This window comes from Saccostrea cucullata, unplaced genomic scaffold (genome assembly GCF_032062105.1).
Source record: "Saccostrea cucullata isolate Sc308-1 unplaced genomic scaffold, CSIRO_AGI_Scuc_v1 ctg5195, whole genome shotgun sequence".
Taxonomy (NCBI): domain Eukaryota; kingdom Metazoa; phylum Mollusca; class Bivalvia; order Ostreida; family Ostreidae; genus Saccostrea; species Saccostrea cuccullata.
In genome coordinates, this window is record NW_026932658.1 from 8,450 (window position 1) to 15,052 (window position 6,603).

The 6,603-nt window shown below is 32.0% G+C and overlaps 1 long non-coding RNA gene across 1 annotated transcript; it reads left to right on the forward strand.

Moving 5' to 3' along the window:
• The first annotated feature begins 216 nt into the window (after nt 1–216).
• LOC134235734 (uncharacterized) lies at nt 217–1,932 on the forward strand. The gene is made up of 2 exons (XR_009985474.1): nt 217–337; nt 1,598–1,932. It is a non-coding gene; the product is annotated as an uncharacterized LOC134235734 (long non-coding RNA).
• The last annotated feature ends 4,671 nt before the right edge of the window (nt 1,933–6,603 follow it).

Consider the following 6,603-nt stretch of genomic DNA (forward strand, 5'->3'; position numbering starts at 1 on the left):
CATGTGTCAGCTTAATAAATCTATAAAGGCCTACTGCAAAGAAAGTCTTGTCAAAGAACAGTGCGTTCTATGATTTTATGTGAATAAATGATTACTTTCTGATATTTTGAAAAGAGGAGGTGACGAAGCACTGTGAAGAAGTGTTTTAAACATTGACTGTGACTTCGTATCAAAGTATCCATGACTCCATAAAGGGATCTCCAGGCTTGGAATGCCTTGTACAAACTCCAAGTGGTTACCATAGCTGAAGTTATAATCCGATTACACGCACTGAACACTTTCTTCCCTTCGATAGCGCTTGCCCTACAAGATGGCGCGCGCGCACAATGCATAATGGGTCAAACCTAGTACCGTATATACTCGCCTTTAAGTCGGTCCGCCTATACGTTGGTTGAGTTTAATAAGCTTTCAGATCAGATGGACTGATCTCATATAAAACCATACTTTTGATAGCTCGCCTATAAGTCGGATAATGAGTTTTAGACCAGAGATTAACTCCAAAAAAACCGACTTATAGGCGAGTATATACGGTAATTGAATATCATCGAAACCTTGTGATAGAGAAAACAATTTTTCATGGAGTACCGTATAACGGGTAATTTTTACTGGTGTGAATTTTTACGAATTTCGGTTGAAATAGGGTGTTTTAATTTTTTACGCGTTATATATTAACTAATTGAGCATGTCCGTTAAATTAAAAATCATCGGAAGTGAAATTCTAGATCAATGATTTAGCTTTTTGAATGCATTAACATACAAATACATATTTAAAATGTGTCTAGACAACCCGATGTAAAAAGAAAAACGTGTTCCCGTGATAACAAGAGACGATTCAATAAATGATATGTTTATTCATCTAAATACCTTTATATATCGCATGCCCTGAATTTATTCCTGTTTTCACTTAATGCACATGTCTACGCATCATTATTGTTGGCACCACGTGCCCGTCTTCATTTTAATGAAAACAAAGTGAGACAACTCAAACCATCATGTGATTAAGTTGACAGAATTACAGAAGGAGACGGATTACCGTATATTAAATAAAAATGTCGAAGTTTTTACTGCATGCAAATAAAAAAAAGAAAGGGTCAAAGTTTTGAAAAACGGATATATTTTGAAGACTTCAGTCTGTAATAATTATAATAAGCCATTATCAGAAATCATGTGTCCCGTAAGAGGAACCAGGTAATTGACGATGTTTGTATTATTTGTGTATTAATTAAGATTTACTTGTTTGATCCTTAATGATAATCAATTAAAAAGTTCCCCCAATACCAATGGTTGTCAATACTAATTATATAGCCTCCAGATACCTTGCTTAATGGCAGTGATAACACTGAAATATTCTCATAAACGATAAAACGATGTTCAAAATTTAGGCAAGATTATATTTTTTACTTCTGTGAAATTTTACGCGTTTAAATTTTACGGATTTATAAAACTCGTTAAAAAATAAGTAAAAATTAGCAGCACGTAAACAATACCCGTTATACGGTATTACTTTCTATAATGCTCTTTGTTTCATAAAGAATTTGTGCATATTTCACTGCTTTGATAAAAGAGAATAAAATATAATTGTCCAACATACTTACAGATTACATGAACAAAAATGGACTGAGCCACAAACATTATGATTCTATTTCTTCTGGTAGCCATCACATTTGCCAGTCACTAGTATCACTGGGCAATTCTTGGATAAAGTCACGGAACAGTCCCGATTACAGGAAATCGCTCTCGCGGTGTTTATCAGTGAAATTAGATGTTAAGAATTATATCTTGAGACCAAAAGCTGGTCGAAAATAGACAGAGCCAAATGCAGCGAACATAAATAAGTCTACTTTGTATTCTTTTTCTGTGTTTGTATCTTTTCCTACCTCCTCTCTACAATGTATGTTTGTACGTTTAAGATATTAAAATCATTGTCATTGTACAGCATGTCTTAGTTTAATCAATCAAGCGGAAATTAAAATTTTCATGAAGTGTTTGTGACAAATTTAAAAGTGTTAAAGGAAGCAAAACATCCACAAAGTTATTTATCATTTTACTATACTTGGGATCAGTTACTTGAAAATGTGATTAAGCACATTTGTTAAAATCAATGTTATTATAATTGAAAGTAATTGACAATATTATCAATACACTTGAAAATATCTGATGACTTTAAATTATTTTGAAAAATGTCATTAAATTCATACTAATAATTTAAGTTTAATTTTTAAAAAAATTAAAAACATATATACATAAGTAGTTAGCAGCAGCATTATTATTATATACTTAATCTTTCCAATTGCCCTGGGCAGTGTGTTATGCTGCATAACATTACTAAGCATTTAATTATTTGATAAACACAAGCTTATGTCAAAGTGCACTATTGTGCATCATTATATAACATGTTTTAAAAATATTTAACTAGAAAATAAAGTATTTGAAATATATTTGAAAAATACATGACATTTTTTGGAATGTGCTCTAATTTAAATACATTCAGTCGCTTGTTATTGAAAGCAAACTACTTTTAATTACTTTGAAGAAATATATTTCATTCCAGTAAATTATAATTACTTATTTCAATTACCCCATCCCTTCACCTTAGTCTCCACGGCTATGCTTATTTATTATGATGTATGTCAAGGAGGATATGGAAATAACGAACAATATTCAATCTCAAAGTCCACAAAACAATATAAAATAAGAGCAGAGCAAACACGGACCCCCAAACATCAGAGGAGCGATCAGGTGCCATGGAGGAGTGAGCATCCCCTGCCGACCGGTCACACCCGCTGTGTGCTCCTTAAGCTTGTCATGATCAGGAAATAACGGAAAAAATCCTTCGTCAATTCAGTGTATCAAGTTGTTTTCTTTGACTTTTCTGAGCTTAAACAACCTAAGGATTTTATACGAATAATGATGTAAAAGATGCCATTAAATTTTAACCAGTTTTAATCCTTTCCTTTTGGTAGAAGGTATAGCTCTTCAATTGAACAAATTTGAATCCTCTTTACTCACCAAGGATGCTTGTTGGCCGAATTTATCTAAGTGTGGGAAATGTACAAAGTTTACGACAATGACAGACTACAGACAAATTTTAATCAGAAATTTGCGACCACAAATTGAAAACAGAGTTGATTTTGAGACCCCCCCCCCCAGAAATCGATGAGTGTTTCTTGTTATTTCGATGAAATATTTTGTCAAATACATATGAAGTGTTTGTTAATTATACAAATAGTACAAGCAGTATAATTCCTTATTAAATGTTAACGCGGTTATGTCAAAGAAGCAAATTAATCAATTCTCAGGAAATTTAGACTCCCTTAGGAAAATAAGTTTGATAATTTACCAAAACCGCTAATAAATGTAAACTATTTATATAAAAGTGTTGTTTTTTGCATGCACTATGTCTAATTAAATAAATAGAAGTCAGGGTTTGACACATGGTGCACGAGCCGGAGACGCATGTTGCATAAAAAAAACAGTAATATAAATAAATAATCACGAATGAATAATGAATTTTTTAAAAGTCCAATCCAAATCAATTTTTGTTCTATATGTAGTTGTACATGAATAGATATTAAAGTCACAGTGTATCATTGAGGGAGTCAGAAAGAATTTATTTCCTTAGGTCTATTCAAAGGATGATCTAAGGAAGTTTTGATTATAAGGAATAAAACTTAAATGCTGACGGCATAGGCGTCGGAACCGGGGAGAGAGGGGGCTAGGTGGGGGACTTAGCCCCTACTTTTTATGCAAAGATGGATAATAGGCATTGTAAATTGGGGTTTACCTTACTTGTTGGTTTAGCCCCCACCCCCACCTTCAATTAGCCCCCTCCATTTTCAACTTGCAATATGCTTCAAAAGCCTATTGAGAGCATAGCTCAACAAACAGGCTGACATGAAAAATAGTTGCTGTACCCTCGTTTCAACGATTTTATTGGTATATCGCATTTCGTTGACCCGTGTGTCATAATAGTGTCATCGATCTCTGGAGATCGCGTCCACGCCCACTGACTTTCACTGGACTTCATCTTTTTCGTTGTCATTCACGCTTGTTTGTCAGGTCAGCCTCTGTTTCGTGTTTTAATGGCGAGCGCGCGAATAGAGTTCATTGTTCTTTCTCAAGATGAATGGAGAGCAGTTGATATCCTTGATTCATCAACTTATTAGTTAATAGCTTATCTCTTATAGAAAATACAAAAGAAATATAGAAACATACTCTCTTTCAAATCAACGGCGAGACATAAACTCTTTGTGCAGTTGATAATGGGTTATTGCGAAATATATAAAAGAAGTTGACAAAAGTAAGTTGAAGTTATTATTTAATAATTCTAATACGTCTATTAAATAGAAATACATGTAATACTTATATTACATTTTATTTGCGTGTTCGTCCCAGGGATGGGGTCAATTACATAGGAAAGTAATTAATTAAATTACAATTACTTTCCCAAAACCTTCAATTAAATTACCATTACCGTTACATGGATTTTGAAATGTAATTAATTAAATTACAATTACTTTGCAAATGTGATTAATTAAATTACAAATTACATTCAAGAATACACGTATAAAAGAAAATAGTCATGTATTTACCTGTCATGCCGAAGGTTCTTTTCACTGGGGTATTTATGAGAAAAATGCATACATGTAGATACTGACTAGTAGAAAGATTACAGATGGTTTTACCTTAATTCATGTGTTTAAATTTTAGAATAATTTTAGTTTTCCCATAAACAAGTGATAAATTTATGCTAAATGTACTTTTGATGCTTTAATTTGCCTTTATATTTCCTTATTTCAGCATCATAGGTTTACCCCAAAATGTGGGTATTTGATTTATTCTGTGCCAAACTACAATTTAAAGTCAAAGACTTAAGAGTATGTATAAAACACCAACAGACAAAGTCAAAGGTGTGAAAAATGTTTATTTAGGAATAAGTATATGACCCCAAAACACTAATTAGCACCTGTTAATAATAACTTCCAACACAAGCTGAAGATATAAAGGATTAGAAGCTATCGGACTTCTTATTTTCATATGGATTAATTATTTAAAAAATCAAAATATGAATTTTATTTGTAAACTTTACAAAGATTAATTTGATTTTAAGGTTGTGTTTTTTTTTAAATGAAAAGGGGCATTGTATTTAAACAACAAATGACATGAAAAGGGAAGTTCTTTTAAAAAGATTTCAATATTAAAATTTGTTGTCCAAAATATAAGTTATTAACCTTTCATAAATAATGCTTATGAAATTGAGGGAGAGGAGACTATTTTTCATTTATTTAAAACCAGTGTAATTGAATGTAATTGAAAAGTAATTGTGAATTACATGCCTTTTTGGAAAGTAATTAATTAAATTACCATTACTTGTAATTGAAAATTTGGTAAATTACACATTACTTTCAATTACATCGAAATTTGTAATTAATTACAGTCAATTACCATTACACATTACCATTACCCCATCCCTGGTTCGTCCAGTGTTGCTCAGTAAAAGCAGGGAATCGTTGTGTCAAAAATTTGGATTAAAGACTTATTTTAAACTTTGCATTTCTTTGTTAAGATATGGGTCATTTTTGAACTATGGTCAATTTTTAATGCATAGCACATTTAGAGAAAAGGGAGACCAGATTTTTTCTCTTTATATAATAGAAATACTGTGAAAATCATTAATTTTCGTGGTTTTTCAAGGTATGAAGAGACCCACGAATTCATGTCCACCACGAAATGCATTTTTCACATAAATTACCACTGAACAATTTTTCAACCACGAAATCTAATCCCCATTAACTAACATATTTTCCTCAAAGCACAAAAATTCGACCCCTCGCAAATATGTGATTTTACAGTACACCATTTTCTGGTACATTTTTCGTCGGCAAAAAATAACCCCCTGTTATTTTACTATGCGCGTCTTTTTTGTCTTTACACCGGCAAAATTTATGAACTTTGTTAAGCAAATTGTTATAAAATAATGCCAGTATCTTTACAATAATATAATCATTAAATCTCCAAAATATCGTTAACTTTAGACTTTTACCTTATCAGATATGGTATTAAGAAGGTACCAAAATATAATCAGCACTTAATTTAAGACGCTCCAAATACACAAGACTTTGGTTTTTATGGTCACCATGCTCGTACTGGGAAAATATATCGCTGTCCACCCATACTATTCCCAAGATTTGGCCATTTCTGACAAATGGAATGTTTTTATTACAAAAATCTAGTGCTAATTGTAACGGGGACCGTTACAGAAGTTCCCCAAACGCTCCCCAACTCCCTTTTGGTGCCATATTCCCTGTAAGCTTCATTAAATATGACATACTCTATGCATTTGAGATTTTAACAACGTTTACCCAAAAGTGTACCAAGTTCATTCAAATTTTAGCAGAAAAAAATATATAAAAAAAAGTACTCAACAGATCATTTATTGAATGATGGTACGTCAATGTTAGGGATAAAAACTGCAGAATATCAACTTTTGCACATTGTGATTGTGTTACACTTGCATGTATAATTTTATAAATTCTATTTGAAATGACTTCATAATCTATAGATGACTTATTCATTACCTATATTATCTAAAGGCCTAGGGTG